Raw genomic sequence first — 14,000 nt, 5'->3', positions numbered from 1 at the left:
GGATAGAGAGGGGGCTCAGGTAAGTATTAGGGGGGGGGGGGCTGCAGCACACAGAAGGCTTTTTATCCCAATGCATAGAATGCACTAAGATAAAAAAACCTTCTGACTTTAAAACTTCTTTAGGGGGAGGAGCAATGTTTACCATAATGAATCCTGTCTGTACTATGCTGGCAGATCTTATTAGTTGCAAACTAGATTTGCATTATATCTATCCTAACAAAGGGTTAAAGAGCTAAAAGACTTGGGTGATAGTAATATGAACAGTGGTGTACCCCAAGGTCCAGTGTTGGGACCCTTACTTTTTAATATCTTTATAAATGATATAGGGTCTGGAATTAAAAGTAGCATTTCAGTCTTTGCAGATGACACCAAGCTTTGCAGTGAAATAACTTCTTTACAGGATGTCTCCAACTTACAAGCCAACCTCAATGCACTTTCATTGGGCAACTATGTGGTAAATGAGGTTTGATGTTGATAAATGTAAAGTTATGTACTTGGGGGCTAAGAATATGCATGCATCATACATACTAGGGGGAGTAGAACTGGGGGAATCCATAGCGGAGAAGGATCTGGGTGTTCTGGTAGATCATAAGCTTAATAATAGCATGCAATGCCAAGCTGTGGTTTCCAAAGCCAGCAAAGTTCTTTCTTGTATTAAGAGAGGCATGGACTCCAGAGATAGAGATATAATTTTGCCCCTGTACAAATCATTAGTAAGACCTCATCTGGAATATTCAGTTTAGTTTTGGGCACCAGTTCTTAAAAAGGATATCGGGGAACTGGAGAAAGTGCAGAGAAGGGCAACCAAACTGATAAGAGGCATGGAGGAGCTCAGCTATGAGAAAAGATTAGAGGAACTGAATTTATTCTCTCTTGAGAAGAGGAGATTAGGGGGGATATGATCAACAAGTATAAATACATAAGGGGTCCATATAGTGTACTTGGTGTTGAGTTATTCACTTTAAGGTCAACACAGAGGACAAGGGGGCACTCTTTACATCTAGAGGAAAACAGATTTAGTCTCCAAATACGGAAAGGTTTCTTCACCGTAAGAGCTGTGAAAATGTGGAATAGATTCCTTCTAGAGGTAGTTCTGGCTAACTCACTAGATTGCTTTAAAAAAGGCCTGGATTCTTTCCTAGGTGTACATAATACAAATAGGTACTAATATTTATAGGTAAAGTTGATCCAGGGAATATCCAATTGCCTCTTGGGGGATCAGGAAGGAATTTTTTCCCCTGCTGTAGCAAATTGGATCATGATTTGCTGGGGTTTTTTTTCGCCTTCCTCTGGTTCAACTGCAGGTATAGGATTGTATGGTTGGGTTTTTTTATAGTTTTTTTTTTTTTTTTTTGAGCCAGATGGACTTTCTTTTTTCAACCTGACTAACCATGTAACTATGAACACATACCCATAGTGGGGGTTCTCAAATATGACTGCAAAAGTGGAAATACACTTTAAGACATTAGACTGTTGCACATCAAGCAGAAGGACAGCTGGCAAATCTGTAAATCGTCTGATATTTTATTAACACATCTCAGTGAGTAAAAGACATTTCAGTGAGTAAAAGACAAGGTGGCTAACGCGTTTCGACGATAAGCGTTGGTCACAGCATGGCCTCTTGCACATGGGCGTAATAATTTAAGAATGTTTAAACGCAAGATCATGTAACTTGTGTAAAATACTTCTCTATCTCATGTTCTGTCTGCCAGGATTTTAACTTATGTGCATGCACTGACAGGTTCTTGCATACTGTATATACATCCTGTACATTACTGTACTCAAATATAACATTTTCTTTTTTTTTTTTAAGCTTTGAACGCATAATTGCATTATAGATCCCAGGGAAGTTCTACTTTACTGTTTCTGTACCCCCCACCCCTCCCTCCTCTAAAGCTTTTTTTTTTTTAGGATGTGTGTACCTATTTTCGGGAGGTACCCACTCCCACTTCTGCTTGACTCGCCAAGTGGAAGTTTGGTCTCCCCCCACCCTGGTTACAACCTCCTGGGACACATAACTAGTTCCAGGAGGCTACGGGTCTATTCATAAAGAGCAGCGTCGCTCGTGTATGCAGAGTGGGGAGCTGGCTGTGAAGCCAAAGGAAATCACAGCCAATTTCCCACATTCACAATGAGCACCCCAAGATCATGGAAGAACTGGCCTGGGTGAGGACAGTGCTGGATCCCTGGTAAGTGTCTGTTCATTAAAAATCAGCAGGTACAGTATTTGTAAACTTTCCAGACTAAAGATCCTCTTTAAAGCGGTAGTATACTCAGAAACAAAAATAACAGAAACTTTCTCCCTACAAGGTAAAGGCCAGGTTCGCTGGCTGCGTCTGAAGAAGGGGCAGTTGTCCGCATGCTCCGAAACCAGTTACCGCCCATTTACGTCATCACAGCCGTACGGTCTCCGAGTGAGGTATGCGGTTCACCGTGGCCTCGTTTTGACCTAGTTCTTTTGATTGGTCTGTTCCAATCAAAACCCAAGGGTCATCCTTGGACAGGTACACCGTGGATCTGGAAGGATGCCAGGCCATGATGATTTTTGCTTTTATGTAAGTTTTTATGTGTGTCATTAAAACATGTTACACCTGCTTCACTGAGTGGCGCCCGCCTTTTCTTCTCTTCCGCCTGTTCGTGGGACTTTTGCTTTGGCCCTCTAAGAGCTGCCCTTGATGATAGCGCTGTATCTGTGCATTTGGGACATCTACCACCAGTCTGGCTGCATTTCACCTATCAAGACCATTTTTTAATTGAAGACTTATCTCCTAGCAGGAGCGCCCATCAATCTCCCTTTCTTTCAAAGGGTCCGCTGGCTGCAGCTGCTTAAATGGCCAAGCCATGATGACGTCACTCCCACCCATGCATGCAGGAGTTACGGCCAGGACACAGAGCTTTGAAGGAGTGGCACGGGTATACCGTTCATTAAGAGCGCATACACCGGTGAAGTCACCGGCTGCCAACCAAGCAAATATCTCCTAAACGGTGCACATTTGGGAGGTATTCATTTTACCTAGAGGTAAGGTTTATTATAAGCTAACCTGTCAGTTAAAATCAAAATGTAGCGTTTGCTACCACTTTAGGCAGCTGTGTGTATTGTCCCATAAACAAAGCACGTCTATTCAGAGCATAGTTAAAAAAAAAACAAGTTTTTCACCCCGTGCAAGAAAAAAAAAAAAAAAAACGAGAAAAGAAAACTAAACTATACTTAGAAAACGCACGTCTTTCTAATCTATGTTTTCCACTAAAACATGTGAATGAAGCCTTAGACACAACTGAAATCACACAAAGAGAAGAGAACACAGGAGCCTTCAGAAGTTCACCGAGTACAATAACGCTGCCGATCTGAGTATTCTAGTTGCCTTACTGTAAAGCTGACCTATTGGCTTCTGAGTCAATGACCTGGAACAAGCATGTAGATCAGGAATAGCATGGAAATATCAAAGTCCTTAGCTATATACTTATTTTAGGGACAAAAGAAAGTGAAGCCAGCATGTTAGCATGAGAAGACAAGCTACTAACATAGGTGTGCACAGGGGGTGTGAAAGATGTGCCTGGGCAGACTCTAATCACCCCATGCTGCGCAGATTACCCTGCTGATATTTCACCAAAGCCCCCTAACGGGGCTTCTAAAAATAAAATAAAAATAAATTACTACTGATACCTTCCCCTGCCCTACAGACAGCAACCTCTGCCCTACTGACAAGTCCACTGCTCTACTGACACCATCCATGTTTTAATACATTTGGGGTGCACACCCTAATGCAATAGGCACACCTATGGCTACTAGCATGTTCATAAAGACAGGTCCACTAAATATTGAAGCCAGAGGGTCAGCATGACAGCTAGGCAATTTCTATATTGAGAAGAAAAGGTCTCAAAATAATGAAATTAGAGTCGGCTTAACAGCCATGTAACTAATTTTTAGAAGGAGAGATTTACTTTTTTTTTAAAACAGATTTCCAAGACAACAGACAGGCATCTAGCAATCTGAAAAGGAGGGGTCTGCAGGGGAATTTCTCATAACTCAATTATGACAGTTAAGTGGTTCAAACAAAACCTCAGACATGAAATATGAACAAAGCATATCCTTCTATAGTGTGTCTCAATCCAGAGCACTGAGTGTAATTTCCGTCTGCTGCCCCATTCCTCTGCTATCAGCATGAGTCACTTCTGACAAGTTTTCCTGACACCAAGAGAAAAAAGGTGACAGGGGGATGGACCTCCAGCTGATTGACAGCCTCAGTGCTGTGCTTTATTGTTTGCTATATCCATTCTTTTCTTTTGGAGATATGTAGACTATGTTATAATTATGTATCATTCGTTATTTTGTTAGAATAATGATGATTTTTCTAGATGGAGATCAAAAATTCCCTGAGGAAGCAGAGTTAATCCGTGAAATGCGTTGGAACTGATCATTAGAAATTTCCATTTGATCAATCTCCAATACTTATTGACAACTATACTGAGCCCCACATGTTAGAGGGATAATTTTAAAGTTCCGATGGTTGGATAAAGACCTACTGAATATTACTTTATCTATTTTTGTAATAAAATGAAAGCGATTTTATGTTAGTTGTCTGATGGTTTGCCATATCATATGAACAAATCCCATTACAACAACTTCTTTAGGGGAGAGCTGGGGAGTGAGTCCCATATGAACAAATGGGAGTCTCGGCCCCCTTAATGTTCTGTCTTCCTTTTTTGTTTTTGCTCTATGTCCCTATAGTGGATGTGGGTGTGTATAGTAATTTCCTTAGCTGTTATTATCTATTTATTTACAATTGACAGCTCTGTTCCTGTATGCTGTGTGAAGGGGGTGTGTCCCTTTCCCTCCAATCAGCTCTCAGAACTCTCCTTACTAATGTAACATCAGCTCTCCACCCCCTGCTTTTCAGAGCTGGGAGATCCTATGTAAATTCTGCACTTTGAAGGGATGTAGGGGAAAGATGGCTGTAGATCAATAGGTACAATTGATGTAGGAGGATTTGTTTTATTTCTGAGTATCACCTGAGGTCAGTCACTTCCCTGGGTATTTGCAAGGGTTTACAACCACTTTAATGCTATCTTTGCTGAGCAACCAGCAGTGGAAACTCTGCAGTTTAGGAATGTGTTGCATATCAAATAACAGCATAAAGCCCTTAGGACAAATGATGATGAGGACTATGGCTTCAATATTGGCCGGAAACATGCTGAAATTGTATACACTTATCCAAATAATGAGTGCTTTATCCAAGCTCTTCCAAATTAATGAGCCTCAGAATTGATTAGTGGGGATTCACAAAGGTGACCAATACGAAGGAATGGAAGACAGGAAGGGATGGTGCAGAGATCAATTTTAGGGCCAATTTACACCAAATGCATTGGACAGCTTTGCCCAACACAATCCCACTACATAGACAAGGTAATTAGCTTCACATCTTATTAGTTTAATTAGGACCAATGCGCAAAATGCATCAGAAAATACATTTAGGACTTGCTGTGAATTTTTACACAGTGCGTCATGTTGCAATGCACTGTGGTGCATAGAAATGAACTAAATGTCAGTCTGTGACTTTTCATTATAGTTAAGAGGAACACTGTCCTCTTCCTTCAGGCCACACATGTGCAATATGTACTCTCTTCAGTCACCTATGATGTATAAGTGGCTGTGAAAGCTTAATTCCCAGTCTTCCTTCCGGGTTTGCAGCATGAGTGGCCGTGGGCGCCATGACGTCACTCCCGCGCATGCGCCCAAAAGAAGATAGTGCTCCCTCCTGTGGCAATAGGGGGCAATGATTCTAATGGCTGCTCCTTTCCTACAATTACTCAAGATGGAGCCAGCACTAGGTGAAAAGGATTTGAAGAACCGTCATCTAAAAGCAGTTGTGGATTTCTTTATTTACTGTAAAGTGTTGGTTTTCTTTATTTAAAGTGTTTGTTACCCCAACACTGATAATTGCCTGCTGTACCATGTACTTGTATGGGGAAGTACCTGTTCTTTGTATTTCTTCCTTTATGTGGAATCCCTGGTGTTCCTGCTAGTCCCCTGGCTTTCCTATTAAAAACTGACCACACTGTGCAGGAGAGCACATTGTGGTCTGTTCTCTAGCTGTGCTGGGAACTCCAATGATCGCAGTTATCCTGACACCCCCCATCCCGTTGCACAGCCATTCACTAGGAATCTCAGTGTAATGCGGTTTCTCTTCCCCCAGCTCTTATGCAGCTGGGAATCAAGGGAATATGATCACTTATAAAAAAGGGAAAAAGGGTATTTATAATTTTTTTTTTTATATATCTATTCAAAAATGTTTTGCCTTTCATTTCTGTTTTACACTAAATGGGTTGTTTTACAAGGTGATTGTTTACAATCACTTTAAACAGAAAGGGAGCCCTGGCTGCAGAGCCGTCTTTACCACAGGGCAAAAGGGGCAGCTGCCCCGGGCCCAGTCATTGTTGTGGGGCACAAAGCAGCTGCCTCTTGAGCCTGCACTTTCTGCAAATAGTTGATAAGTGCATTTGGGAGGGCCCAAGAAAAATGTTTGCCCAGGGTCCAATCAATATTAAAGACGGCCCTGCCTGGCTGGTAGGTAGGTTTAGCACACTAGGTTGTTATACGCATATGGGACAGCATTCTGTGTTTTTTTGTAAAGCTGAACTTTACACCTGAACTCCAAGGAAAAACAAAATCCTTCCTTGCTGTGGAGCTCCCCCTACACTGCAAGGGCTAAATGATCATTCAGTTCTAGGGTACCAGAAAACACTCTTTACCTAACTGATCTCCCACTCCTGAAGGCTTCCTCCTGACTGCCAAACCAATAAGAAAAATTATGTTTGAACATTTGCAATGTAAGAGTAAGTTACCACTAATCATGCATGCCCAATATGTGGCTGCTGTTGCATTCACTATAACTTTTATAATATTCTGGTACACTGCTGCAGTAAGAGCTGAATATCCAACACTGAAGCTTAGAGTTCAAGCTGGAAGAGTGCAGTTCTAGTGGGTTGCTTGCCCTACACCCCAGCCATTCAGCTTTATGTGATTGGAAGAGAGAAGATTGTGATGTTCATCTACCCCTCCTCCAATCTATTCAGTGAAAAGAACACAAGACATTTTTTGAATGGTGAGCAACCCACTATGAGAACTGTGCTCCTCCTGGGACTGTAAGATTCTGTCCTGGATGTTCTGTGTTTACTGTACATCTCAGTGAACACAACATACAGGGATATGGGAAATGAATATCGACACTGACACACGTACAGTTACACAGGTTGACCTGGATGGGCTATTGTCTTTACTCAACCTTACCTACTATGAAACTACTGTAGTTTTATCGAATATAGACACATCCACACATGGGGAACACACCAGTAACCTATTCTTACATTGTAAGGCTCCGTTCACACCATGGCGTTCCATTTTGTGGGTGGAATCACCACAATTCTGCCTACGATTCGGAAATGCAGCAAATCGTGGGACACCCTTGCGACCCCCGATACCGCCCGATTCCGCCTGCAAGACGGAACGCCATGGTGTGAATGGAACCTAAATTTCCAAAAGTAGTTTTTTCTGGAGTTCCGTTTTAAAGCTTAATTACCTTTTGTATCACTTTACCACTAGACCAACACTTTTAGATTGCAAGCTCTAATGAGCAGGACCCTATCCTTCCTCCCGTATGATATAGTCACATAGTTACATATTAGGTAAGGTTGAATAAAGACAATAGTCCATCCAGTTCAACCTGTTAAAAATTATTGAATTGTATAGTAACTGTACTGTCTGCCCTCATGTTGTAAAGTGCTGTGCAAACTGTTGGCACAATATAAATCCTGAATAATAATAATAATAATAATGATAATAATTATAATAATAATAATAATAATAGAGCTAAACTTTAGGTATGATCATCTCAATAGCATAGGTTAATTGGTCCAGCTTGGATCAATGTGTGTATGTTTATCTTAGACCTGATGGACCACAGAGGAAGCTGACAATCACAGTAGTAGTTGATGCTACTACAATGATCACTGATATCTTCCTGGTCCTGTGGGGCTGCCTCACTGTGTATTGACCGCAAGGGGTCGCTTGCTCAGCACTGCCACCATTCAAAAAAAATCATGCCACCATTCAAAGAACATTTTTAATGTATAAAAGGCATTCTTTAAAGCTGCTGTAAACTGCTGGTGATAAAAAATAAAAAAAAATTCCTCAAGCACCGTAATATCAGCGCTGAGGCGGCTGACATCTTTCCCCGGTCTTCATTTCCGGTTCGCTGCCTCCAGCTACATGAGTGGACGTGGGCACGATGATGTCACTCCCACGCATGCGCGCGGGAGCCGCCGTTCCTTGCATAGGCTCTGAAGGCCCGGAATGGTAAGCTAGACCTTCAGAATGTCATCAGCTGCATGCACTCTGAAAATCTCCTAAATTGTGTAGGTTTAGGAGATATTCACAGTACCTACAGGTATGCCTTCTTACGGGTTTGCCTGTAGGTACAAGTGGTGTAACTGAGTTTACAACCACTTTAATTGAATGAGGTGAAGACTGTGATGTCACCGCCCCTTGTGCTCACCTAATCCAATCAGAGAATGCCTTGTATTCATTGAAAAAAATGGCAAAGCATTCTTTGAATCACAGTAAAACCAAGCAAGGCGAGTGACCCTCTGTTTTCAGCATGCAGTGGGGCAGCCACTGGGCACAAGACCCAGAAAATAGTAGTGATCACCATAGTGGTGATGATAACTTGTCATCTTTCTCAGCTGGCCATCAGATACACACCAGTGTATTGGACCAGTGTACTATACAATAAGATCATACCTAGAGTTCAGCTTTAAGGATATGCATACTTGTTCCTACCCAAGGACATAAATCTGAGAAGCTTTTAGCAAAAAAGCCAGGCAGTTAGCATTTTCAGAAGGGGAGTTTAGCAATATCAGCCTACTCAAGTTTCCTTTAAGCACACTGTATACAGCCATCTCTTTGCATTCCCATTTAATACATGAAATGGCTTTAACAAGAGACAAGAGTGGAGTTTCCTTATAATTTCTGTCTTGTTGCATGACAATCTTATTTTCTTGTTATAACACTGCAGTTAATATCATCGGTGCCTTGCAATTACTGATGTGCATCCTGCTGTTGATAACTCATTAATGTCATACGTTGTAAATGGATTTGATTTCAAACAAGTCAATAGAATGAGTGGGAGCGACAAGCTAAAATGCTGCGTAATACACAACATTGGAGAGAGACAGCCAGCGCTACCATTTACGACGGTGCTTTATTATACTAAAGATGACCTGCTGCTCCGACCTGCTTTTATCCTATAATATAACAGACAGGCATTTCAGTCTCTGACAGTGGAGGAGAAAGTCTCTGCTCCAGTTTGTGGCACATAATGAGGTTACAGAATCAAGCTTGTTTTAGCACATTTAAGTGTCAAGCTGGGCACTTTTCTTTCACAGCACAGGTGGGTGAAAGCCTTCTAGGATGCAGAGTTCCTGCACTGAACAACGAATACATTAAATTCTGCAAGAGATGATGAATTAAACTCTTTGTGCCACCCAGGGAGATGGCTTGTTTTATGTCTGCCAATTTTTTTTTAAGCAACATAGTAAATAGCACCAATTCCTAGGAACCTACATCAACTTGGTTAACTCTTACATCTGACCAGGGCACTCAGATTTATAAAAACTTTGCAATCAGTTAGGGCATTGGGCTAGGGCTACACTGGCAATTAAATCTCCTTGCTACCCTGAGATTTAACTACTTATTGCCCATTGCCTCATTAATAGCACAGTGATGTAAATGTATTGAGAATGAGTATACTGCCATGAAATCTCTCAACATAAAACATAATAATTGCCATAATAGCCCAAGCCTTCACAACGTCAAATATTCTGATATGGCTTAATGATTGTATTTGATAGATTATCCCACCAAAGTTGTTGGGTGGAAATAACTGGGGTTTCTGGTTTTCAAGGGTGCAACACAGTTAAGTGCTGTACATGATACTTTATTTGCATTAATAATTAACCTTTCAAGTCAAGCTTTCAGGGGTCCACAGTACTGCTTGAATCTAGAAGATAGGGTAGACCCTCAAAGTTTGCCCTGAAAATATATTGTTGCTACAAATATAAAGAACATTTCCAACTATGTTCTGGAGTGCTGCTTGGACCTAAGAGTTTGCCCTGAAAACATGTTGTTGCTACAAATATAAAGAATATTTTCAACCATGTTTTTTTCCACAAATTTGAATAAAGTATTTTTTTCCAATATTTGGTGTCCATAGTTGACTCTCTGAGGAGTGCCTTTCTCTTCTTTTGTTTGTTGATACAATTATTTAAGTCAACTGACCCATAAGCCCCCATTGGGGCAGTTAGTGATATAGGGAGCGGAGCAAGTGGTGTATACCTTCTCCCTGCTTCAATTTAACCCTTGTATGGGCCACTTATGAGAGCATCCCTCTGTGCGTTGTTTTACACCATGTTCTAGAGTGCTGCTTGGACCTAGGAGTTTGCCCTGAAAACATGTTGTTGCTACAAATATAAAGAGAATTTTCAACCATGTTCTAGAGGGCTACTTGGACCTAGGAGATGGGGGTAGGCCATCAAAAGTTTGTCCTGGAAAACTACTGTTACTACAAAAATAAAGAGAATTTTTAACTGTGTTGTTGCAAGTGTACTGTTTGGACCTAGAAGATGATGGTAGACTACCAAAAAGCTTATTACCCCCCCCCCCCCCTAAAAAAAAAAAAAAAAAAATATTTACTATAATAAATTGCTACAAATATAAAGAAAATTTTTAACCACGTTGTTGGAAGTGTATTTATCTGTTCTAGAGTGCTGCTTGGACCTAGAACATGGGTGAAGACCCCTTAAAAGTTTGCCCTGAAAAATCACTCTTACTACAAATATCAAGAGGATTTTAACTGGGTTGTTACAAGTGTATAATATGGTCTACGGTACTGCTTAGACCCAGAAGATTGGGTTAGACCCCCAAAAGCTTGCAATGAAAAATAAGCTGTCACTGTAAAGAGACATCAGCTTTGTTGTGAAAAGTGTACTAGCATGGTCAGCAGTATTGCTTGAAGGGAGAGGATGGGGGTAGACCCCCAAAAACGTGCCCTAAAAAAATTAACTGTTACTACAAATAAAAAATATATATTTTACCTGTCTTGTTACAAGTGCATAATATAGTCTGCAGTTATTACTTGGACCTGGAAGATGGGGGTAGACCCCCCCCCCCCCCAAACCATCAAAACATTTAAACTGTTACTAAAAAGAGATTTTTCAATTGTGTCACTATAAATGTATGATATGTACTACAGTGCTGCTTAGACCTAGAAGATAGAGGTAGACCCCCCCCCCCCTAAAAAAAAAAAAAAAAAAAACAAAAAAAAAACACAGCTTGCCCCCCAAAAAAAAAAAGAACTTACTATAATAAGAGAATTTTTCCCAGTGCTGTTACTCATGCACTTATTTGGTCTACAGTACTACTTGGACCTAGAAGATAAGGGTAGACCTCCCCAAAAATGTGCCCCAAAAATAAACTATTACTACAAATATACAGAGTATTTTCAAATGTGGTATGAGTGAAGATGGGGGCAGACCCCCAAAACCGTGTCCCAAAGGATTACTTGATAATTCAAATAAAAAGCTACTTTTTAACTGTGTTGTTACAAGTGCACTAATATACAATCACTTTATATGTTAAGGGGAGCAAGTCACAAATCTCAATTGTGACCATTAACCCCCCCCCCCCCATCTTTAATTTTCATCCTAGAGCAGCATACACACAGAATATAATAATGCCTGTCTAAAGTCTGAAACTTCAGTCTGCTTGGTGGTTATAGAGCACATTCTTTAGTATCCATATGCCGTCCTCTTGAAAAAGAAATAATTCTTAGTGATTTTAGGAAGCTATATTAAAATAGGACAACCCTTTAATGAAAGCATCCATGGGGAGAACTCTAGAAAAAGTTACAGAAGAGGGAAGCTACTTACCCTGCCTCACCTGTGCAATTCAAATGGATTCTAGCTATGCAGCTTTCAGCTCCCAGTCTGCATATAGTACTGACAGCTGACACAGACAAACAGAGGAACACATAATCCTATATGCTATATATACACACAATGCATAGGTGATTTCCTATAGGGTCCTCCAGAATCCCAAAGACAAGGTAACATGTGTGCAATGTTAATCCACTGTGAGCAGTTCTAGGATCTGCAGTTGAGTGCTCCTATACAAAGGGTGACTGTCCTCCCTCCACAGGTGCATCACATTAACAAGTTTAATCCCACAAAGTGCAATCCAGCACACAGCTTTATAGAACTAGTTGTACATCCCTCAAACTGTGAGCAGCACAATCCACATTTAATGGAATAAAGCCTATTGCATGCTGAGTGACAGAACAAGTAGTAGTATAAATCATTCAGCCTACTATTTAGCCTCTTTAGCAGAAGCATGACACAAGCATCCCAATTTCTGCCCATCATCAAACCCTGCCTTACACTAGTGAGCCCTGAGAGGCTCTGAACCACAGGGGGGGCATCACATTCTAGTTTCAGCAGCTTAAAAGACAAACCTGACAATTCCCTACTCCTCCAATTACATATAACAATGCCCAGAGCTTCTATCCCATCCTAGTGCTGCTGCCCTTGGCACACTGCCCTTATTGCAAGAAAAGTGAGCATCCATCTGATTTATGGAGCCTGAAGCAAAAAGTCGAGCTACTCATGGCAACCCAACACACCAGGGCACCATTCCTTACAAAAGTGCCCATAGAAGTGTTAAAAAAAGGAGTAGAGTACCTCTTGATGAGCCATGTAGAGGCAGCTGAGCTGAACTGTATGAAGTCCCCTCCAGCTTTCCCGAGACAAGGGATGAGGATAGAAGAGAAGAAGGAGTCCTGGATCTCACCCACTGCTGAAGCCTATGGCACAGTCTGCTCCAGATAAATGTATTAACGGCAGCCGGCTCATGATTAATTAATCAGCCCCAGTGACCAGACTGGGAGAAGGGAGGAAATCTAGGATAGGAAAATGACAGAAGAATGCAAAAAAATCACAAGCAGCAGCCAGATCACTTGCTTCCCCTTCTGAAATCATAATCTCCTCTGCTCCTTGCAAGCTTCATAGGCAAGAAAGTGGCAGCAGCATCCCAGCGCTGCGCTGCCGATGTGTTCACCAGGACAATTGGAGCTGTTAACCAGTTCAGCTGGAGTTGGGATGCTGCGCTTGGATGGAGAGGGTACCAGCTGCCTATTGGACGATCCGTATTGCTCCCTTATTGGCCACAAGATAGTTAACTGGCTGCTGCCTGTGCATGCTCTATAGGTATAGCAGGATGCTCAGTGCCCTGCAGGTGTGGGCAGATGTATTATTCAGGGGCTAAGCCAGTGATTTACAAAAGAGAAAAGATGCATCATGTTCATCATCAGGCTGACTTCATAGAAAATAATAAAAGAAGAGACCTCTGCTGGACTACTACTGTGTTCTAAGAAGGAACTTTACAAGAGCAGCAGTTATGCCTTCTGTATTATATAGGAATTCAGACCTGTAATCCAGAACTGTGAACCTTTAATATTAAAAAAAAGACACCTGTCATATAAAAGTCAGCCTGATGCAATAGAAAACTAAAAGGGACACTTGAAATATAAGATGGAACATTTTTCTGTGTCAGGCTGTACCCTGCTTTGATTATGTTTCTTTGTTCTGTGACTGCCTGGGAAAAATGAAATAAAAAATTGTCCTTTTTTTTCCTGCTTTTTCTCTTGGAAATCTGTAAATGATTTTTTTTTCTCTGCTGTGGAGGAGGAAATAGGATGTATGCTTGTTAACCATTGCATTATAAAAGAATCAGTGTAGGGGTTGCTAGAGTGCATCAAAGGGATAGATTGATTGATATTTGGGCTGTGGATAGATGCTGCTGGGTTGTATTGTTTCCTGATTTTTCTGGTATTTTGGGGACTCTAGGAGCCAGGTCTGCTGGGGAGATTTGTTCTGCCTCTGCAGCCACAGAG

The 14,000-nt window shown here is 41.3% G+C and overlaps 1 protein-coding gene across 1 annotated transcript in view; it reads right to left on the bottom strand.

Moving 5' to 3' along the window:
- Positions 1-13,630, bottom strand: part of LOC309563206 (heparan sulfate glucosamine 3-O-sulfotransferase 1-like) — a 273,375-nt gene extending 259,745 nt beyond the window's left edge. Inside the window, exon 1 of the mRNA XM_082267568.1 lies at positions 12,790-13,630. The gene's annotated coding sequence lies outside the window, so the exon portion shown is untranslated. The remainder of the gene's footprint in view (positions 1-12,789) is intronic.
- Between the last annotated feature and the right edge of the window lie 370 nt (positions 13,631-14,000).

This window comes from Pelophylax lessonae, assembly GCF_965119305.1.
Source record: "Pelophylax lessonae genome assembly, chromosome: 9".
In the NCBI taxonomy this organism is placed as follows: domain Eukaryota; kingdom Metazoa; phylum Chordata; class Amphibia; order Anura; family Ranidae; genus Pelophylax; species Pelophylax lessonae.
The sequence above is the reverse complement of the archived record's forward strand: the minus strand, read 5'-3'. Positions and strand labels throughout refer to the sequence as shown.